The sequence below is a fragment of the Heterocephalus glaber genome, unplaced genomic scaffold, assembly GCF_053883595.1.
Source record: "Heterocephalus glaber isolate CG9 unplaced genomic scaffold, H.glaber_assembly_v1.0 deba00001463, whole genome shotgun sequence".
NCBI classification, from domain to species: Eukaryota; Metazoa; Chordata; class Mammalia; order Rodentia; family Bathyergidae; genus Heterocephalus; species Heterocephalus glaber.
This window is the reverse complement of record NW_028258310.1, coordinates 9,321,431-9,345,566: the sequence shown is the minus strand read 5'-3', so window position 1 is coordinate 9,345,566 and position 24,136 is coordinate 9,321,431. Positions and strand designations below refer to the sequence as shown.

The window sequence follows — 24,136 nt, the reverse complement described above, 5'->3', positions numbered from 1 at the left end:
TGACCCAATTCTTCATCAGTTTTTTCCTCTTGAATTACTACAGCAAAATTTACATTCTCATGGTGTACTATGGCCTTCAGTTTGCACCAGTGCATTATTTTTATGTATATATACCAATAATGTACCAGTAAATATTTAATTACCAGCTTGATGAAACACATACAAACTTTGTTATTTTTTTTCCATGTCTCTTTTTTTTTTTTAAAAAATTATTTTATTGGTACATTTAAGGGATACAATATAGTGACAAACATCACTGGAAATTTGCATCTTTATATAATCACTCTTGGTTCTTATTTTTCCCCCTCCCCCGCCCTCCCTTCAACCCCTCCATCCCTCCTATTTACAATACATTGTTTCCTTTTTTTTCATTTTCTCATACTAATTCCATTCCCTTCTTTCCTTTTCCTCTACCCCTCCCACTTTCCCTTCCCATTTGCCCCCTTTCTTTGTATTTCACATTATCTATTATACCTTTTAGTCCTTATTTATCTATGATCTATTATAGCTTTTAGTCCTTATTTACACTTTCAGTTTCTCACACTAGAGAAACTATTTGGTATTTACAGATGTGGGTCCTATTTATTTCACTTAAAGAGTATCGCCTCAATGTGCATCCATTTAGCTATAAATGTCTCTAACTTCTCATTTTTTATGGCTAAGTAGTACTCCATTTTATTAAAAAACCCCCACATTTTCTTTATCCAGTCTCCAGTTGATGGGCTATTGAGCTGCTTCCAAGTTTTAGCTATCACAAATTGTGCTGCTATGAAATGGGTGCACATATGTCACTGTGGTATTATTCTTTTAATTCTCTGGGGAAGATAACCAGCAGAGGAATAGCTGGGTCAAAAGGGACTTCCTGTCCTAGTTCTTTGAGCTATCTCCATACTGATTTCCACAGTGCTTGCACCAGTCTACACTCCCACCAGCAGTGGAGCAGGGTTCCTCTTTCCCCACAGCCCCTCCAGCATTTGCTATTGCTTGATTTCTTGATAGCAGCCATTCTTTCTATGGTGAAGTGGAATCTCAGCATTGTTTTCTTTTTTTTTTTTCATTAAATTTTTTCTTATTCTTAAGTTCTTTTATTGGTACATTTTAGGTATACAATATGTTTACATTTATCATTGGGTGTTTGTACCTGTACATAATGTATCTTGATTCTTATTTTTTCCCCATTACCTGTGTGCCCTTCACCCCCTCCACCCTTCCCTATTTACATAGACATCAGTTCCATTTTTGTTTCTCATAATTTTTCCTTTCCTTTCTTTCCTTTCCCCTTCCCCTACCTTCACCCCTACCTCTTTGGACCTTTTTTCCTATCTCATAACAATTATTCATTTTAATCATTTTAACCTTATTTACACTTTCAGTTTCTCACACTGGAGAAACTATTTGGTATTTACACGTGTGTCCTATTTATTTCACTTAAGAGTATGGCCTCAATATGCATCCATTTAGCTACAAATGACTCTAGTTTCTTGTTCTTTATGGCTGAGTAGTACTCCATTTTATAAAAAAAAACACATTTTCTTTACCCAGTTTCCAGTTGATGGGCACTTGGGCTGCTTCCAAGCTTTAGCTATTACAAACTGTGCTGCTATAAACATGGGTGCACATATATTGCTGTGGTATGATTCTTTTAATTCTTTTGGGAAGATGCCCAACAGGGGAATAGCTGGGTCAAATGGGACCTCTAGTCTTAGATCTTTGAGGTATCTCCATAATGATTTCCACATAGGTTGCAACAGACTGCACTCCCACCAGCAATGGAGAAGGGTTCCATCATCCCCATATCTCCACCAGCATTTGTTATTGGTTGATTTCTTGATAGTAGCCATTGTTTCTGGGGTGAGGTGGAATCTCAGTGTTGTTTTCATCTGCATCTCTCGAATGACCAGTGATGTTGAACATTTTTTCATATATTTATTTTCTGCTTTCACTTCTTTGTCTGAGAAATGTCTGTTCATTTCAGATGCTCATTTTTGAATTAGGTCTTTGAATTTGGGAGGTCTGATTTTTTTCAGTTCTTTATATATTCTAGATAGCAGTCTATTAAGTTTTATTGATACATTTTAGATATAAACTACAGTTACATTCATTGTTGGGATCTTGTACCTTGACATGGTGTATCTTTGTTCTTATTTTTTCCCCTTCCCCTTTCCTCCCTTCACCCCCTCCACCCTTCTCTATTTGCAAAAACTTTGTTTCCATTTTTTCCCTTTTCCCATATTTTTTCTTTTCCCCTCTTTCCTTTCCCCTAGCCCTCCCACTTCCCCTACACTTTTAGAACTTTTCTTCCTATTACACAATATCAATTATTCATTTTAAAATTACAATATCAAACTTTAGAGGACATTACCACAGATTTTACAAAATTTAAAAGGATATAGAAAACATATTACAAAAATCCTTTTTGAAATAAACTTGACAACTTCTAATAAGTACCTTGGAAGACAAATTAATGAAACAGACTCTGGAGGAAATATAAAATTTGAATAGCACCTATTAAAGAAAGTATATTCCTAGCTTGAAAAACTACCTATATGATAACAACAGGCTCATATACATTTTAACTGATAAATTATATCAAACATTCAAAGCAGAAAAAAAAGGAACACTTCTCTCATTTTAGGAAATCAACATTGTGCTAATCCTAAAACTGGATAAAGAAAATAGAAGAAAAAGTATGAACATTGATAGAAATTTGTTTTAAAAAACAAACTATTAGAAGTCAGATCTGGCAGTATGTAGAAAGTGGTTTTATTATAGGGATGGCAGTGTTGGTTCAGCATTGGAAGATCCACTTCCAAAAGTCATCATTTTAACAAGGGAAAGGAAAAAGCCATATGATCCTGTCACTAGTTGGAAAAAGAGTATTGGACTAAATTCCACAGCTGTTCATGGTAAAAGCTATCAGGAGACTGGAAGTAGAACAGAACCTTCTCAACAGATTAAAGACATGTACTCCATACTTCCACCAAAAACACCTTATATGAATGGAGAAGATACAATGCTTTCTCCTTAAGTGGGGAACAAGGGCAGATATGCGTACTCTTCATCTGTCCATTAAACTTTGAAACATAGGCCTAAATCAAAATAGTCTGGCAATAAAATGACACAATTAGGATAGGATTGGCAAGGTAGAAGCAAAATCTTTATATGTAGATGAAATGATCCTCTACAGAGAAAATACCAAGAAATCTCTAGGAACCCCTACAGCTTGTATTTGAATTTAGTAGTATTACAAAACACAAAGCATATATAAAAGTTCAGGTCTATGTATACTTGCTATAAATGAAGAATTGGATATTGAAAGTTAAAAGTTATGTAGGAGTACAAAGGACCTAGAAAAGTTAAAAAAGGAAAGAAAAAGTACAGTGTTGGAAGACATTTAGTACCTAATTTTAAGACTTTCTCTAAAGCTACAGTAATCAAGGCAGTGTTGGTATAAGGAAAGACATATAGATCATTGGAATAAAAGAAAGAATCTACAAATAGAAGCACACTTATATGGTCCACTGAGTTTTGAAAGATTATTTAACATTAGCATTTTATAGAATATAAACTCAATTCAAGAGCTGAAGCAAAGATAGTGTTTTCAGCCAATGGCACTAGAACACCTGGTATCCGTATATAAAAAATTTACCTCAACGCTGTATTTCTATACATAAGAGTAACTTGAAAGTATCTATGAACCTAAATATGAAAGCCTAAAAGTATAAAACTTTAAGAAGAAATTAAAGGGAAAATGTTTATCAATTTAGGGTAGGCAATAACTTCCTAGGATACAATAAACATGATGTATAAAAGAAAAAAATTGATAAATGAGTTTCCTTTAAAATTTAGAACTTTAAATGACATCGTTAAAATGAAAAGTAGTACTTAAACAGACCATATTTACAATGCGTATAACCTATGACCAGAATTTATAAAGAACTCTTACAGCTCATTAATAGACAACCCAATTAAAAAGTAGACACAAGAAGATGATAAATAGCCATTACAGCACAAGGAAAGGTGTGCAACACTAGAATCAGAAAAATACTAATCATGAACAATAACAAGATTGAATTATATACTTATTAGGGAAATAAAGTTAAAAGTTTTAAAAGCCTTGTCATGACTTTTTCTTTTTGTTGGATTCTCGCCCTTTGTATTTAATTTGTCATGCTCAGTGGATTCATTCTGCTGGACTTCCTGGGTTTGTGATCCTCATTGTCTTTTCCTAGGATATTGTCTAAAATTTTTTGGAGTGCTGGTTTGGTATTCATGAAGTTCCTAAGGTTCTCTTTATCATGAAAGTATCTTATTTCTCCATCAATTTTGAAAGATAGTTTTGCAGGGTACATCAATCTGGGTTGGAGGCTGTTTTCCTTTAGAGCTTGAAATACATCACTCCAAGCTCTTCTTGCCTTGAGGGTTTGCATTGAGAAGTCTGCTGTGATTCTGATGGGCTTTCTTTTGTATTTGATTTGTTTCTTTTCTCTCACTGCTTGTAGAATTTTGTTCTTCTGTTGGGTTTCTGGAATCTTATTATAGGCCTATGTGTAGATTTGTTTTGATCCAGGCTAGCTGGAGTCCTGTATGTCTCACTTGTCTGTATGCCAGGTCCTTTCCCCGTTTGGGAAGTTTTCTGCCATCACTTCTGTGAACAGCTTTTTTATGTCATCTACACTCTCTCCTCTTTCTTCATTGACTGCAATCAGTCTTATGTTATTCTTCTTTGTATCATCTCACAGCTGCTGGATTGATTTCTCATGTTCCCTTACAATTTTAAAGCAATTTTTAGTTTCCTGGTCACTAATTGCAATCTTATCTTCTATATCTGAAATTCTACCCTCACATTGGTTCATTCTACTGCGCAGACTTTCGATGGGCTTTTTCATCTCCTGGAAATCTGTTTGCATCTGTTTTATGGATTCCATTTGTTTCTTATTTTGGGATTCCATCATGTTCCTCAGATCCTCTATTTTTTTTTAATCTGTGTCCTCTATAGATTTATTAATCATTTCTTGCACTATGGGCACAATCTTTGCTGTTATCTGAGAAATTATTTCTGATTTCATTTTTCCCAGATCCTCTTTTGTTGCCAGTTCAGGGAGTCCAGGTGGTTGAGTATCAGATTGTTCCATCTCATTTTGCATTGGGGTTGTTGTAGGTGATCTGCAAGTCTGTTTTTGAGGCTTGTTTACATGTCTTCTCATTTCCATGGGACTGGGGGTTGCTTCTGGTGCCCACATGGCTCACCTTCTCTGCCCTGGGAGCATGGAATGGTTGCAGGGGAGCCTCTTCATGGGTGCTGGGATTGTCTCACCTTCTCTCAAAACTATAAAACTTTAAGAAGAAATTATAAGGGAAAATGTTCATGAATTTAGGGTACACAAGAATTTCCTAGGATACAAAAAACTTGATGTACAAAAGAAAAAAATTGCTAAATGAGATTCCATCAAAATTTAGAACTTTAAATGACATCATTAAGAAAATGACAAGTAGTCCTTAAACAGACCCTATTTATAATACATATAACCTATGGCCAGAATATATAAAGAACTCTTACAGCTCATTAATTGACAACTCAATTATAAAGTAGACACAAGAAGATGATAAATAGCCAGTGCAGCACAAGGAAAGGTGTGCAACACTAGAAGCAGAAAACTACTAATCAGTACAATAACAAGATTGTATTATACACTCATTAGGGCGATGAGTTAAAAGTTTTAAAAGAACAGGTGTCAGCTTAGGTGTGAACCAGTTAGAACCTTCTAATTCTGCTAATGTGAATGTAAAATGATAAAACCATTTAGGAAAACAATATAGAAATTACTTGTATTACTGTTAAGAACCAACAGTTCTGTTCTTAAGTTTTTACTTAAGAGAAATGAAAACACATGTTCACAATAGATTTGTACATACAAGTTGATTATCCCTTATCTGAAATTCTTGGGACCAGAAGTGTTTCAGATTTTGGTTTGAAATCCACTTGATCTGCAAAGAGGATAGCTACTCCTGCTTTTTTGGGGGGAGGGTGTTCCTGTCCCATGGAGTATTGTATTCCACCCTTTAACTTTCAGTCTATGAGATTCTTTTTGAATTAAGTGTGTTTCTTGTATGCAGCATATTGTTGGATCTTGCTTCTTGACCCATTCTGTCAGTCTATTACTTTTGAATGGTGAATTGAGACCATTAAAATTGATAGTTATTACTGATACATATTGGCTTCTCTTTATCATGACTTTTTCTTTTGTTGGATTCTCTCCCTTTGCTTTTAATTTCTTGTCGTGCCCAGTGGACTCATTCTGCTTTGCTTCCCAGGGTTGTGTTCCTCATTGTCTTTTCCTAGGATATTGCCTAAAATTTTTTGGAGTGCTGGTTTAGTATTAATGAAGTTCCTAACGTGCTCTTTGTCATGAAAGTATCTTATTTCACCAGCAATTTTGAAAGATAGTTTTGCAGGGTACATCAATCTGGTTTGGAGATTGTTTTCCTTTAGGGCTTGAAACACATCACTCCAAGCTCTTCTTGCCTTGAGGGTTTGCATTGAGAAGTCTGCTATGATTCTTCTTTCCTTTGTATGTGATTTGTTTCTTTTCTCTAACTCCTTATAGAATTTTGTTCTTCTTTTGGGTTTCTGGAATTCTAACTATTGTATGCCTATGTGTAGATTTTGTTTTTATCAAGGTTAGTTGGAGTCCTACATGCCTCACTTATTTGTTTGTCAAGTTCTTTTCCCCTGCTTGGGAAGTTTTCTGCCATCACTTCTGTGAACAGTTTTTTTATGTCATCTGCACTCTGTCCAGTTTCTTCACTGATTCTGATCAGTCTTATGTTATTCTTCTTCTCATCGTGTAGCAGCTGCTGGATTGATTTCTTGTGGCTCCTTACAGTTTTAGAGAAATTTTTCTTTTCCTTGTCACTACTTGCCATTGTATCTTCTATATCTGAAATTCTGTCCTCACATTGATTTATTCTGCTGCATAGACTTTCGATGAAGTTTTTAATCTCCTGGAAATCTGTTTGCATCTGTTTTATGGATTCCATTTGTTTCTTATTTTGGGATTCCATCATGTTCCTCAGATCCTCTATTTTTTTAAATCTGTGTCCCCTCTAGATTTATTAATCATGTCTTGCACTATGAGCACAATCTTTGCTGTTACCTGAGAAATTATTTCTGATTTCATTTTTTCCAGATCCTCTTTTGTTGCCAGTTCAGGGAGTCCAGGTGGTTGAGTATCAGCATGTTTCATCTCGTTTCTCATTGGGGTTTCTGTAGGTGATTTGGAGGTCTTGTTTTGAGGCTTGTTTATGTGTCTTCTCATTTCGACATGGGCGGGGGGGTTGCTGCTGGCACCCTTTTGGCTCACCTCCTCTGTGCTGGGAGTGGTGCTATGGCAGGCCAAAAGTCTTCTCCTGTGCACTGGGATTGGCTCACCTCCTCTGCAATGGGAGTGGTGCTATGGTGGCCACGGAGTCTCCTCCTGGGTGCCAGAATTGGCTCACCTCCTCTGCGCTGGGAGCAGTGCTATGGTGGCCCGGAATCCTCCTCTCAGTGTTGTTTTCTTTATTTTTTCAGCATTGTTTTCATTTGCATCTCTCGAATGACCAGTGAGGTTGAACATTTTTTTTCATATGTTTATTTGCTGTTTGTACTGCTTTGTCTGAGAAATGTCTGTTCATTTCAAATGCCCATTGTTGGATTGGGTCTTTAAATTTGGGAGGTCTGATTTTTTTAAGTTCTTTATAGATTCTAGGTAGTAGACCTTTGTCTGATGGACAACTGGTGAAAATTTTTTCCCACATTGTGGGTTGTTTCTTCACACTGTTGGTGGTTTCTCTTGCTTGCAGAATCTTTTTAGTAAGAAGAGATCCTACTTGTTGCTTATTCATGCTAGTTCATGGGCAACTGATGTTTTGTTCATCAAATCTTTTCCTACAGCAATGTCTTCAAGAGTTCTTCCAAAACTCTCTTCTAGCCAGTTTAGGGTTACTGTTTTAATATTTAGATCTTTAATACATTTTGATTTTAGTTTAGTGCATGGTGAGAGATATAGGTCTAGTTTTAGTGTTTGGCAAGTTGAAACCCAATTTTTCCAGCACCATTTATAAAAGAGGCTATCTTTCCTCCAATGAGGGTGTTTGGCTCCTTTGTTGAAGATGAGGTGGCTGAGTGTGTCTGGAGTTGTTTCTGCATCTTCTAATCTGTTCCACTGGTCCTGAGGCCTGTTTCTTTGCCAGTATCATGCTATTTTTATTACAGTATCTTTGGAGTATAGTTTCAAGTTGGGGATTGTGATATACCTTGCCATGTCTCTGTTACCTAGAATTGCTTTTGCTATTCTGGGTCTCTTCTTGTTCCAAATGAATTTTTGGATTATTTTCTCAAGGTCCATGAAGTATGCTGTGGGAGTTTGGGATTACATTGAATCTATATTGCAGTTTTGGAAGTATGGCCATTTTCACTATGTTGATTCTTCCTACCCAGGAGCAAGGGATGTCTTTCCATTTTCTGATATCATCTTCAATCTCTCTTTTCAGAGTGCCATAGTTTTCAGAGAAGAGGTCTTTGATTTCGTTAGGTTGATTCCTAGGTATTTCAGTTTCTTGGATGTTATTGTGAGAGGAACTGATTGCCCCCTTTCTCTCTCAGTAAGTCTGTTTTTCATGTAGAGGAAAGCTATTGATTCTTGTTCTTTGACCTTGTATCCAACTACTTTATCCAATTTGGTTATTAAATCTAGAAGACTTTTGTTGGCATTCTTGGGGTCTTCTATATAGAGTATCATGTCATCTGCAAGTAATGACAATTTGACTTCTTCATTTCCTATCTTTATTACTTTTATTTCTTTCTTTTGTCCAATTGCCATGGCTAATATTTCAAAAACTATTTTGAACAGGGGTAGGGACAGTGGACATCCTTATCTTGTTCCTGATTTTAGTGTGAAGGATTTCAGTTTTTGACCATTTAGTATGATATTGGCTGTTGGTTTTTCGTAGATGGCTTTTATCAGTTTGAGGTAGAGACCATCTATTCCAATTTTTTGTAGGGTTTTTATCATAAATGCATGTTGGATTTTGTCAAATGCTTTTTCTGCATCTCTGGAGATGATCATAATTTTTTGTCCCTGGCTCTATTGATGCAGTATATTACATTTATTGATTTGTTTATGTTGAACCATCCCTACATCCTTGGGATGAATCCCATTTGGTCAGGGTGTATGATCTTCTTGATGATCTTCTGTATTCTATTTGCCAGTATCTTATTAAGGATTTTTGCATCTATGTTCATTAGTGAGATTGGCCTATAGTTCTCTTTTTCAATTGGGTCTTTCTCTGCTTTGGGGATCAAGGTGATACTTGCTTCCAGTTATGAATTTGGGAGTACTGCCTCCCTTTCAATTTCATTGAAGAGAATAAAGAGTAGTGGCAGTAGTTCCTCTCTAAATGTCTTGTAGAATTTGGCAGTGAAGCCATCAGGACCTGGACTTTTCTTAGTTGGTAAGTTTTAATTATGTTTTCAATTTCATTAATTGATACTGGGTTATTTAGAAATTTTAGGTCTTCTTCGGTTATCTTTGGTAATTCATAGATATCTAGGAATCTGTCCATTTCTTCTGTGTTTTCCATCTTATTGGTGTATAGTTTCTCGAAGTAGGTTTTGATGATTCTCTGGATTTCTGCTAGGTCTGTTGTAATTTCATCCTTTTCATTCATAACTGCATGGATTTGGGCCTTTTCTTTCCTTTTTCTGATAAGGTTGGCTAAGGGTTAGTCAATTTTATTTATTCTTTTGAAGAATCAAGTCTTAGCATCACTGATTTTTTGTATCTTTCTCTTAGTCTCCATTGCATTGATTTCTGCTCTGATCTTTATAATTTCTTCCCTTTTATGAGATTTGGGTTTGTCGTGGTCTTCTTTTTCTAGAAGCTTGAGGTTCAGCATCAGGTTGTTTAATTGGGCCTCCTCTGCTTTCCTAATATGCATATTCACTGCTGTGAGTTTCCCTCATAAGACTGCTTTCATTGTGTCCCATATATTCTGATATGTTGTATTGTCTTTGCCATTTAATTGTAGGAACTGTCTGATTTGTTTAATTTATTCTGTGACCCATTGGTTATTCAGAAGTGTGTTGTTCAATTTCCAAGTGTTTATGAAATTTTTCCAGTTTCTTTTCCTGTTGATCTCCAATTTCATTGCACTATGGTCTGATAATATATGGAAGATAACTTCAATTCCTTTGCAGTTACTTAAATATGTTCTATGAGTGTTTATGTGGTCTATTTTGGATTATGATCCATTGCACCTGAAAAGAATGTGTATTCTGATTTTGTGGGGGTGGAACTCTCTGTAAACATCTGTTAAGTTCATTTGTTCAAGAGTTCGATTGAGTTCTAGTGTTTCATTATTTTTTGTCTAGTTGATCTATCTATTTGTGACAGTCAGGTATTGAAGTCTCCCACTACTATTGTATTACTGGCTAGATCATTTTTCATGTCATTTAGTATTTGTTTTATATAGTTGGGTGCACTAGTGTTTGGTGCATAGATGTTTATGATTGTCATCTCTTCCTCTTGGCTTGTTCCCTTTACAAGAATGTAGCCTCTCTTAATCAGTGTTGGTTTGAAATCCACTTGATATGCAAGAGAATAGCTACTCTTGATTTTTTTTTTTGGTTCTGTCCAATGGAGTATTGTTTTCCACCTTTTAACTTTCAGTCTATACTTTTCTTTTTGAATTAAGTGTGTTTCTTGTTTGCCACATACTGTTGGATCTTGCTTCTTGACCCATCCTGCAAATTTATTTCTTTTGATTGGTGAGTTTAGACCATTAACATTGATGGTATAACTGATGCATATTGACTTGTCCTTGTCATGACTTTTTCTTTTTGTTGGATTCTCGCCCTTTGCTTTCAATTTCCTTTTGTGCCTGGTGGATTCATTCTGATGGTCTTCCTGGAGTTGTGATCCTCATTTTCTTTTCATAGGATTTTGTCTAAAATTTTTTGGAGTGCTGGTTTGGTATTTATGAAGTTCCTGAGGTGCTCTTTATCATGAAAGTATCTTATTTCACCATCAATTTTGAAAGATAGTTTTGGAGGACACATCAATCTGGGCTGGAGGCTGTTTTCCTTTAGGGCTTGGAATACGTCACTCTGAGCTCTTCTTGCCTTGAGTGTTTGCACTGAGAAGTCTGCTGTGATTCTGATGGGCTTTCCTTTGTATATGATGTGTTACTTTTCTCTCACTGTTTGTAGAACTTTGTTCTTCTGTTGGATTTCTGGAATCTTAACGATTATATATCTATGTGTAGATTTTTCTTGATTAATGCTAGTTGCAGTCCTATATGTTAGTAATGGGGCATGTGGATGTCCATTGTACTCTATGATGACCCTAGAGTGAATAATATAATGACTTTAGAGTGAATGCACATGTACATAAGTCTATATGTTAGTGAATAGGTGTGGGTGCATACTGTTTTAAAGTTAATCAGCCCCTTTGCTTCCCCTATACTTTATTGGAGGTGGGGATGGCTGATAGTTTGTGCCTCTGGCTTTCTCTTGGTGTCCTGCCTGTCACCTCTTTTTTCTAGTCTCATGGTGCAAGTTCCAAGGCCATTTGGTGCCTTTCTTTATCTTTTTTTTCTTTGCTTCACTTAGACTCTCTCTAGTAGTTTGTTTTTAACCCCTTCCAGTCAGGATCAGCTGGAAGACCTAAGGAGGCCCCTATTTTATTTTTTTGTCTGCAGACCCTTGTCCTTACATAATTATCCATGTTTAAGTTTAGGAGGTCATAATGCCCAAGGTGGCATATCATAAACACCAGTGAGAGACAAAATGGGAGGCATCTGGAGTCAGACATGTCTGACCACAATGGGACACACCTCAGTCTGACCCTTTACTGCAAACCTGTGTCATCCAGGTTTCTTCTTCCTCCTCTTCCAGGGCCCCATGCAGCTCGGAACCTGTAAGCTGATGTACCAACCCTGAGCGCACCCCCTTGGACACTGTCTACAACAGTGCAACACCACTTGCAACACCACTACCAGCTCCGTCGCCAAAAAGTTCTCCACCACTAGCAGCAGATTCACCTATGACTGTGAGTTCCTCTCTCTTGATAACTGTTCCTTTTTCCCTTTGCCCTTCCTGCCTGTTGCTGCTGCTACGTGATCTTGGCAATTCATTCCTTGTCATGTACAAGGACCTGGACTATTTTTGGCCCATTCAACTGTAACAGTTTCATAGAATTAAACAGTCTAGATTCAGGAATCCAGATACTACAGACCTTAGATGTTTTTATTTCCTTTCTCCCACTTTATAGATAAGGAAAACAGGGCCTAGAGTAGTTAGAAATGTCCTAGTTAATTGGTAGAAGCAGTTTGTATTAGAGGCAGAAATAGTTCTCAGGACTTCTAATTTTCTTTTTTATTTCATTATGAATCAGTATCAGTGGGTGATAGTATATTTCTTATAAGAAGATATTTGTATTTGTGCAAATTTAGCAATGTGTAAGGTCTCAGTAATGGCAGCATTTATTACTTGCAGATAAGGCTGTGAGTCTAATCCATTTTGTAAAGCACTTGCAAATGGATTTTATGACCTATCCCTTAGGAATATTGCATGCACTGCTTCATTTCACTTGGTGATATTTCACAGGAAAATCAGTTTTAATGAATAGTTTAGGAATGAAAAATCAGGGATCAACTTGTTTCACAATATGAAATCTAGGAGCTGGTTTAATGACTTTTGTTTCCCAGCTCATAGTTTATCCCTGGTGTTAGGACTGCCAAGAGAATATAAGCATGCTTCCTGTAGGGATCAGAAATAATTGGAACAGACTAAATATGGTATTTCTAGAAATCTGTTTTGGATTTTGCAATACAAATCTATTAATTTCTTCTGGAGCATCCTAGGAAGTTTGATGTGGAGGTTATGGTGGATGGAACTAGGTGAGTCTCATGATCCTCATGGCATTCAGATACCATTCAGGGATAGACCCCCAGATTCAGAACTTGAAATGGAGCTGAGCCATAGTGCTCAATTACTTATCACTTTTTTTTTTGTTCTGGAAGGAGATAAATCTGATGATTACCAGAAGCAGCTGCAGGGCAGATGGGACTGGCAATGCTTGCTGCAATCTAATTGCCAGAAACTTCTGAGCTGAGGAGGAAAGGCATATGGTTAGTCCCACTCTTTCTCCACCAAAGATCAAGCTAATTCCACCCTTTATTTCTCTTTCTCTTCTGGGTTCTGTCTTCCACTTACTCCAACCTAACTCAGACTTCAATACTAACTTTAAATTTCCACACAGCTTTCTCTGACTTTCTCTGACTTTCCATCTGCACTTGGTTGCACAAATCCCAAATCTAGAGATTATTTTAGCAAAATGTTTTGAATGACTATTCTACTTGAGTTCGTATTTGCTCCACATCAGTGGCTGCACATTACAGTCATCTAGGGAGATTTAAAAAAATTCTTATATCCAGATTGTGGCCCAGATCAATTAAATCTGGATGTGTAGAGATGAAATTCACCCAACTACATTGTCTTAAAAACGTCCCCAGGTGATTTCAATGTGCACTCAAGTTTGCAAAACCTGCTCGACATATGCGTTGTAATTTCCAAGAGGTAGGGATGGGGACTAAATTCTTTTTGTGTGCCTCATGGTCCTTAGTACATGTTTGGTCACACAGTGGTGATTTACAAACACTGGTGCTTGATTTATGCCCTGGGAGAGCCCAGTCCACACGTATGATTAGTTAGGTACTTGGTCACCATACCTCTTTAGCAGTCTAGGCAGGAAATAAAGAAGGTGTTAAGTAGCAGGATTTGAAAGAATATCTGGGTTAAGATCCTGGATATACCACTCAGTAGCTTGGGCAAGACCTTGGGCAAGTGAATAGAACACTTTGCGCTTCAGATTAGCTATCTATAACTTGAGGAAAAATATATTGCTTGTCTCATAAGAGTCTTCTGAGAATGACCTTTGTAAATATTGTGGTTAAAACTTATAACATGAAATCTACCTGATTAACACATTTCTGAGTGTACAGCATAGTATTGTTAACTATATTTACATTGTCAAACAGAAGATCTCTTGACCTCTTTTCATCTTTGCAAAACTGAAACTCTATACCTATTGTATAGTAACGCCCCATATTCCTCTTTCCTCAACCCCAGCAGCTGCTATTTTACTTTCTGCATCTGTGAGCTTGAGTACTTTACACACATCACAGAACAGAATCATTTACATTTGTCCTTCTGTGACTGATTTCATTTAGTATAGTTTACTCAAGCTTCATGCATTTTGCAGCACATGTCAGAAGTTTCTTCCTTTTTAAGAGTGAATAATATTCCAAAATATGTATACCACATTTGCTTTATCCATTCATCTTCCAGTGGACAGTTAGTTTGGTTCTACCTCCTGCATATTATGAATAATGCTGTAATGGAGATGGGGTGAAAATATTTTTGCTTTTTTCAAAATTTTCTCTTTGTCTTTAACTTTTGACAATTTGACTATAACTCATCTCTGTGGTTTTTGAGTTCATTCTTGATATCATCTGGTGACCTTTGTGAATCTGGATGTCCCTTTCCTTCCCCACATTTGGCAATTTTTCAACCATTATTTCTTCTAACAAGCTTTCTACTTTCTCCTTTGTCTTTTTCTTAGATTCCCATAATGCTTATATTAGTATGGTTTATAGTGCCCCATAGTTCCTTAACTTTTCTTTTACTATTCATTCTTCTTCCTTCTTTCTTCTTTTTGGTCCTCTGACAGGATGATTTTGAAATTGTTTCTGCTGTTTGATCAAGTCTGTTGTTGAACTACTCTAGTTAAATCTTCAAGGCACCTATTTTTTCTTAAACTCCAAAATTTATATTTCTTAATTTTAAGTATGTTCTGTTTGTTTATCTCATTTATTTCATGTATCATTTCCCTGACCTTGGGAGCATCTTTATGAAAATCATTAATTCTTTGTTAGAAAATTTATATATTTTCCCTTATGTAGAGTAGGTTTCTTGTTTAGAACATGCTTCCCTGCCTGTGCTTTGAGACACTGTGTTGGGATACATGCACTTGGAAGAGCAGCTATTTCCTTCAGTCTCTATTCACCTTATGTAGGGAGAACTATTTACCAAACATTCCAGCTAGGGAATTTTATGATCTCACAAATTTTTTGGGGGGATGAATCTTCTCAGGGCTTGTGCGTGCAAATTCCCAGGTTCCAGTTTTTGTTTTTAAGCTCATAGTTTAACTCTGTGGTATTTGTCTGCAGTATTTTTTTATTAAATTCTTTCATTGGTACGTTGTAGGTATACAACACAATTACATTTCTCATTGGGAATTATACCTTTACATAATGCATCTTGGTTCTTATTTTTTCCCCATTCCTAGCCCTCTCTTCACTCCCTCCACCCTTCCCTATTTACAAAGACTGTATTTCCATTTTTTCCATTTCTCATCATTTTTCCTTTCCCTTCTTTCCTTTCCCCTGCCCCTCCCACTACCCCTACCCTTTGGACCTTTTCTTCCTGTTTTGCATTATCGATTATTCATTCTAATCATTGGTACATTTTAGGTATACAATATAATGACATTCATCATTGGAAATTTGCACCTTTACATAATCTCTCTTGGCTCTTATTTTTCACCCTTGCCCAGCCCTCCCTTCAACCCCTCCATTCCTCCCTATTTGCAAAGATTTTGTTTCTATTTTTTGATTTTCACCTATTAATCCCGTTCCCTTCTATCCTTTCATCTACCCCTCCCACTTCCTTCCCCTTTGCCTCTTTTCTTCCTATTTCAAATTACCTATTATACATTTAGTCCTTATTTACACTTTCAGTTTCTCACACCAGAGAAACTATTTGGTATTTATACATGTGTGTCCTATTTATTTCACTTAAGAGTATTGCCTCAATGTGCATCCACTTAGCTATAAATGTCTCTAATTTCTCATTTTTTATGGCTGAGTAGTACTCCATTTTATTAAAAAAACCCACATTTTCTTTATCCAGTCTCCAGTTGATGGGCATTTGGGCTGTTTCCAAGTTTTAGCTATTACAAATTGCGCTACTATGAACATGGGTGCACATATATCACTGTGGTATGATTCTTTTAATTCTTTGGGGAAGATCCCCAGCAGTGGAATAGCTGGGTCAAATGGGACTTCCAGCCCTAGTTCTTTGAGACATCTCCATACTGATTTCCACAGTGCTTGCACCAATCTACACTCCCATCAGCAGTGGAGCAGGGTTCCTCTTTCCCCACAGCCCTGCCAGCATTTGTTATTGGTTGATTTCATGATAGCAGCCATTCTTTCTGGAGTGAAGTCGAATCTCAGCATTGTTTTCATTTGCATCTCTTGAATGACCAGTAATGTTGAACATTTTTTCATGTATTTATTTGCTATATTTACTTCTTTGTCTGAGAAATGTCTGTTCATTTCAGATGCCCATTTTCGGATTGGGTCTTTAAATTTGGGAGGTCTGATCTTTTTAAGTTCTTTATAGATTTGAGATAGTAGACCTTTGTCTGAGGAAGAGCAGGTGAATATTTTCTCCTACATTGTAGGTTGTCTCTTCACACTGCTGGTGGTTTCTCTTGCTGTGCAGAAGCCTTTTAATAAGAAGAGATCCCACACGTTGATTGTTTGTGCTAGTTCATGGGTAACTGAGGTTTTGTTCATAAAATATTTTCCTACACTAAAGCCTTCAAGAGTTCTACCTAACCTCTGTTGCAACTGGTTCAGAGTTTCTATTTTAATATTTAGACCTTTAATCCATTTTGATTTTAGTTTAATGCACGGCAAGAGATATAGGTCTAGTGGCTCTCTTTCCTCCAGTGAGGGTGTTTGGTTCCTTTATCGAAGATGAGGTGGCTGAGTGTGTCTGGCATTGTTTCTGCATCTTCTAATCTGTTCCACTGGTCCTCAGGTCTGTTTCTTTGTCAGTACCACGCTCTTTTTATCACAGCAGCTTTGTAGTATAGTTGCAGGTTGGGGATTGTGATACCCTCTGCCATGTCTCTGTTACCTAGAATTGCTTTTGCTATTCTGGATCACTTCTTGTTCCAAATGAATTTTTGGATTGTTTTCTCAAGGTCCGTGAAGTATGCTGCTGGGATCTCAATGGGAATTGCATCAAATCTATATAGCAGTTTTGGAAGTATGGCCATTTTCACTTTATTAATCCTTCCTACCCAGGAGCAAGGGATGTCTGTCCATTTTCCCATATCATCTTCAATCTCTCTTTTCAGAGTGCCATAGTTTTCAGAGAAGAGGTCTTTGATTTCTTTCATTAGGATGATTCCTAGGTATTTCAGTTTTTTGGATGCTATTGTGAAAGGAATTATTTACCCTATTTCTCTCTCAGTGAGTCTGTCATTGGTGTAGAGGAAAGCTATTGATTTTTGTGTGTTGACCTTGTATCCAGCTACTTTACTGAATTTGGTTATTAAGTCTAGAAGACTTTTGGTGGAGTTCTTGTGGTCTTCTATATAGAGTATCATATCATCTGCAAATAATGACAATTTGACTTCTTCATTTCCTATCTTTATTCCTTTTATTTCTTTCTCTTGTTTAATTGCCATGGCTAATGTTTCCAGAACTATATTGAACAAGAGTGATGATAGTGGACATCCTTGTCTTGTTCCTGATTTTAGTGTGAACGGTTTCAGTTTTGACCATTTAGTATGATATTGGCTGTTGGTTTTTCATAGATGGCTTCTATTACTTTGAGGTAGAGACCATCTATTCCAATTTTTGTAGGGTTTTTATCATGAATGCATGTTGGATTTTGTCAAATGCTTTTCTGCATTTATAGAGATAATCATATTTCTTTTGCCCTTGGCTCTATTGATATAGTGTATTATATTGATTGATTTGCATATATTGATCCATCCCTGCATCCCTGGGATGAATCCCACTTGATCAGGGTGTATGATCTTCATGATGATCTTCTGTATTCTGTTTGCCAGTATCTTATTAAGGATTTTTGCATCTATGTTCATTAGTGAGATTGACCTATAGTTCTTCTTTTTGGTTGGGTCTTCCTCTGCTTTGGGGATCAAGGTGATGCTTGTTTCCAGGAATGAATTTGGGAGTATTGCTTCCCTTTCAATTTCATTGAAGAGTATAAACAGTAGTGGCAATAGTTTCTCTCTAAATGCCTTGTAGAATTCAGCAGTGAAGCCATCAGGGCCCGGGCTTTTCTTAGTTGATAAGTTTTTAATTACATTTTCAATTTCATTGGTTGATATTGGGTTGTTTAGAATTTTTAGGTCTTCTTCGTTCAACTTCGGTAATTCATGTGTATGTAGGAATCTGTCCATTTCTTCTGTGTTTTCCATCTTATTGGTGTATAGGTTCTGGAAGTAGGTATTGATGATTCTCTGGATTTCTGCTGGGTCTGTTGTAATTTCACCCCATTCATTCCTAATTGCATGGATTTGGGCCTTTTATTTCCTTTTTCTGACAAGGTTGGCTAAAGGTTTGTCAATTTTGTTGATTCTTTCAAAGAACCAACTCTTGACTTCATTGATTTTTTGGTATCATTCTCTTAGTCTCCATTGCATTGATTTCTCCTCCCATCTTTATAGTTTCTTCCCTAGTATGAGCTCTGGGTTGTCCTGTTCTTCTTTTTCTAGAAGCTTGAGGTGCAGCATCATGTTGTTTAATTGGGCTAGTTCTGTTTTCCTAATATGCATATTCACTGCTATGAATTTCCCTCATAAGACTGCTTTCATTATGTCCCATAGATTCCGATATGTTGTACTGTCATTGTCATTTAATTGAAGGAACTGTCTGATTTCTTCTTTAATTTCCTCTGTGACCCATTGGTTATTCAGAAGTGTGTTGTTCAATTTCCACATGTGTATGAAATTTTTCCAGTTCCTTTTGCTATGGATCTCCAATTTCATCGCACTATGGTCTGATAATATACAGGGGATAATTTCAATTCCTTTGCACTTACTTAAACATGTTCTATGTGTGAGTATGTGGTCTATTTTGGAGAATGACCCATGTGCAGCTGAGAAGAATGTGTATTCTGATTTTGTGGGGTGGAACACTCTGTAAACATCTGTTAAGTTCATTTGTTCAAGAGTTTGATAGAGTTCTAGTATTCTATTACTTATTTTTTGTCTAGTTGATCTATCTATTTGTGACAGTGGGGTGTTGAGGTCCCCCACTACAATTGTATTAGTGCATATATGACTTTTCATGTTCGTTAGTATTTGTTTTATATAGTTGGGTGCACTAGTGTTTGGTGCATAAATATTTATGATTGTCATCTCTTCCTCTTGGATTGTTCCCTTTACAAGGATGTAGTGTCCTTCTTCATCTCTCTTAATCAGTGTTGGTTTGAAATCTACTTGATCTGCCAAGAGGATAGCTACTCCTGCTTTTTTTCGGGTTCCTGTCACATGGAGTATTGTTTTCCACCCTTTAACTTTCAGTCTATGAGTTTCCTTTTGAATGCAGTGTGTTTCTTGTATGCAGTATATTGTGGATTTTGCTTCTTGACCCATTCTGCCAGTCTATTTCTTTTGATTGTTGAATTGAGACCATTAACATTGATGGTTATAAGTGAACCGTATTGACTTTTCATTGCCATGACTTTCTTTTTGTTGTGTTCTCCCCCTTTACATTTAATTTCTTGTCACTCCAGATGGGTTCATTCTGCTTTGTTTCCTGGGGTTGTGATCCTCAATGTCTGTTCCTAGGATATTGTGTAAAATTCTTTGGAGTGCTGGTTTGGTAATCACGATGTTCCTAAGGTGCTCTTTGTCATGAAAATATCTTAGTTCTCCATCAATTTGGAAAGATAGTTTTGTAAGGTACATCAATCTGGGTTGGAGGCTCTTTTCCTTTAGGGCTTGGAATATGTCACATCAAGCTCTTCTTGTCTTGATGGTTTGTGTTGAGAAGTCTGCCGTGATTCTGATGGGCTTTCCTTTGTATGTGATTTGTTTCTTTTCTCTAACTGCTTATAGAGCTTTGTTCTTCTGTTGAGTTTCTGGAATCTTAACAGTTATATGCCTGTGTGTAGATTTTTTTTTGATCATGGCTATTTGGAGTCCTATATGCCTCACTTATCTGTATGTCAAGTTCTTTTCCCTTGCTTGGGAAATTTTCTACCATTATTTCTGTGAAGAGATTTTTATTTCGTCTGCACTCTCTCCTGTTTCTTCATTGACTCCAATCAGTCTTATGTTATTCTTCTTTGCATCATCTAGCAGCTGCTGGATTGATTTCTCATGTTCCCTTATAATTTTGAAGCAATTTTTCTTTTCCTGGTCACTAATTGCAATCTTATCTTCTATATCTGAAATTCTGTCCTCACACTGGCTCATTCTGCTGTGTAGACTTTCAATGGAGTTTGTCATGTCCTGGAAATCTTTTTGCATGTGTTTTATGGATTCCATTTGTTTCTTATGTTGGGATTCCATCATGTTCCTGAGCTCCTCTGTAGATTTATTAATCATGTCTTGGACTAGGGGCACAATTTCTCCTGTTATCTGAGAAATTATTTCTGATTTCATTTTTTCCAGATCCCTTTTTGTTGCCAGTTCGGTGGTTCCAGGTGGTTGAGTATCATAGTGTTCCATCTCATTTCCCTTTGGGGTTGCTGTAGGTGATCTGGAAGTCTGGTTTTGCGATTTGTTTACATGTTTTCTCATTTCGACTGGGGGCGGCTGTTGGTGCCTTCATGGATTACCTCCTCTGAGCTGGGAGAGGTGGGATGGGGGCCAGGAGCACCGGTAGGGAAGGTGGCCCAAAAGCCCTTTCCTTTGGGCTGGGAGCAGCAGGAGGGATGGCGGCTGGGATGCCCCTTCCTCTGGTCCCGGAGCAGTGGGATGGCAGCTCAAAAACCCCTACCTCTGCTCCAGGAGAGGTGGGAGGGGTGGTTGCCCAGAAGCCCCTTCCTTTGGGCCAGGAGTGGCTGGACAGAAGGTGGCTCAAAAGCCCTTTCCTCTCAGCTGGGAACAGTGGGAGTGATGGTGACTGGGATGCCCCTTCCTCTGGACCAGGAGCAGTGGGACGACGGCTCTGAAGCCCCTACCTCTGGGCCAGGAGCAGCAGGACTCAGTAGTGTGGTCTGGTGGTCTGTGTCCTCTTCGTCTTTGTAGTATGGAATCAGGTGGCTGTACAGAGGAGCAGGTGGGGGGTGTCCAGTGGATTGTTGCTGGGTCACGGGCTGATTTGGCATGTTCTGTGCGACTTGGGACATCGGTAGGGCATGCGCAGACCTGCCTGTCTGTAGCAGACTTATTCCTGTCTGCAGCATTATAGGGCAGCTGGAGCTACCATTTATCATCCAGCTCTTTGTGGTTCTCAGTGGTATCCTGGCAACTATGGTATGAAGGGTCTCAGTCTCAACAGCACTCCAGAAGGATTAGACAGAAATCAGTCCCTCAGGAAACCTCTGGAGAATCTGAGACATTGGACATATGATTGCTATAACTCTTTCTAGAGAGAACTTAAATTTTATTGTGCTCCAGATGCTGTACTATGGGTCCTCAGCAAGCCACAAAGTTTTGTGTTGTTGTTGTTGTCCTTAATGGTTCTCCAGTGCCTAAAATTTGCTGGGTCCCTTCAGTGCTCCAAATGGGATGAGACAGAAACCAGTCTCTTGGTCAGCCTCATGAAAAGCTGAGAATGTTGGACACAGGCACCAACTTGTTCCTTCCCAAAGGAGCAATCAGAAGCTGTGGATAGATTTTCTTCCACTTGAGCTAGGTTGAAGGTGGGGGGAAATGGCAAATGAGTGTATGTTAATTCATATCATCACCAGAAGATACTTGAATTGGTGTTTTTAGTGGATTTCAACTTGGCTTCATTTTCTGTCAGTGCTTGTATTCAGGTAGACAGGAACTAGCTCTTTGCGTAACTCTTAAAACCTTTGTTCCTGTTCTCTTTTCCAACCCAGGAAGAAGCTGGGAGATGGGAATTACTTCCTGAGTACACTGTGCTATGTCAAGGGAAGGAAATCTGGTAAGTACCACAAATTTCTTAAAAAAATTTTTTTTATTTTTAAAATTAATTTTATTGGTACATTTAAGGGACACAATATAATGACATTCATCATTGGAAATTTGCACCTTTACATAATCTCTCTTGGTTCTTACTTTTTTCCCATTCCCCTACCCTCCCTTCAACCCCCCCACCCTCCCTATCCACAAAGACTTTGTTTCAATTTTCTTCTCATATTGAGTCCATTCCCTTCTTTACTTTCCCTTATCCCTACTCCACCCACTTCCCCTTCCCCTTTGCCCCTTTTCTTCCTACTTCACATTATCTATTATACCTTTTAGTGCTTATTTTCACTTTTATTTTCTCACACTAGAGAAATTATTCAGTATTTACACATGTGTGTCCTATTTATTTCACTTAAGAGTATCACCTCAATTTGCACCCATTTAGCTATAAATATCTCTAATTTCTCATTTTTTATGGCTGAGTAGTACTCCATTTTATAAAAAAACCCACATTTTCTTTATCCAGTCTCCAGTTGATGGGCATTTGGGTTATTTCCAAGTTTTAGGTATTACAAACTGTGCTGCCATGAACATGGGTGCACATATATCACTGTGGTATGATTCTTTTATTTTTTTTTGGAAGATACCCAGCAGGGGAACAGCTGGGTCAAAAGAGATTTCCAGTCCTAGTTCTTTGAGATGTCTCCATACTGATTTCCACAGTGGTTGCATGAGTCTACACACCCACCAGCAGTGGATCAGTCTTCCTTTTTTTCCACAGCCCCACCAGCATTTGGTATTGGTTGATTTCATGATAGAAGCCATTCTTTCTGGGGTGAAGTGGAATCTGAATGTTGTTTTCATTTGCATCTTTTGAATGACCAGTGATTTTGAACATTTTTTTCATGTTTATTTGCTATTTCTACTTCTTTGTGTGAGAAATGTTTGTTTATTTCAGATGCCCATTTTTGAATTGAGTCTTTCCATTTGGGGTGTCTGATTTTTTTAACTTCTTTATATATTCTAGATAGTAGTTCTTTGTCTGAGGTACAGCTGCTAAAATTTTTTTCCCACATTGTAGGTTGTCTCTTAGTTCTGTTTGTGGTTTCTCTTGCAGTACAGAAGCTTTTTAATAAGATAAGATCCCACTTGTTGAATTTTTTTTACTAGTTCCTGTGCTACTGAAGTTTTGTTCAAAAAGGCTTTTATTATGCCAATGTCTTCAAGAATTTTACATAACTTATCTCCCAGCAAGTTTAGTGTTTTTGTTTTAATATTTAGATATTTAATCCATTTTGATCTTAGTTTAGTTCACTGTGATAGATATAGGTCTAGTTTTAATCTCTGGCAGATTGACATCCAGTTTTTCCAACACCATTTATTAAAGAGGCTCTCTTTTTTCCAATGAGGATGGTTGGCTCCTTTGTCAAAGATGAGGTGGCTGAGTGTGTCTGAAGATGTTTCTGGATCTTTTAATCTATTCCACTTTTTCTCAGGTCTGTTTCTTTTCCAGTACCATGCTGTTTTTATCACAGTAGCTTTGTAGTATGGTTTCAAGTAGGGGATTGTGATACCTCCTGCCATGTCTCTGTTGCCTTGAATTGCTTTTGCTATTCTGGGTCTCTTCTGATTCCAAATGAATTTTTGGATTGTTTTCCCTAGTCCTGTGAAGTATGCTGTTGGAATTTCAATCAGCATTGCTTTAAATCTATACAGTAGTTTTGGAAGAATAGCCATTTTCACTATATTGGTTCTTTCTACCCAGAAACAAGGGATATCTTTCTCAATCTCCTTTTTCAGAGTGCTGTAGTTGTCAGTGTAGAGGTCTTTTGGTTCCTTTGTTAGATTGATTCCTAGATATTTCTTTTTTTGGATGCTATTGTAAAAGGAATTGTTTCCCTAACTTCTCTCTCAGTGAGTCTGTTATTTGTGTACAAGAAGGCTATTATTTTTTGAGTGTTGCCCTTGTATCCAGCTACTCTACTGAATCTGTTAATTAAGTCTAGAAATCTTTTGACAGAGATTTTTTGGTTTTCTATGCAGAGTATCATATCATCAGCAAATAGTGACAGTGTAACTTCTTCCTTTCTTATCTTTACTCCTTTAATTTCTTTCTCTTGTCTAATTGGTGTGGCTAATGTTTCCAGAACTATATTGAG

The 24,136-nt window shown here is 37.3% G+C and overlaps 1 long non-coding RNA gene across 2 annotated transcripts in view; it reads left to right on the top strand.

Moving 5' to 3' along the window:
• Positions 1-24,136, top strand: part of LOC110351130 (uncharacterized) — a 282,837-nt gene that overhangs the window by 71,430 nt on the left and 187,271 nt on the right. For both annotated transcript variants that reach the window (XR_002398214.2, XR_015438827.1), the window contains exons 5-6: positions 11,939-12,092; positions 21,929-21,993. This is a non-coding gene — a long non-coding RNA (uncharacterized LOC110351130). The remainder of the gene's footprint in view (positions 1-11,938; positions 12,093-21,928; positions 21,994-24,136) is intronic.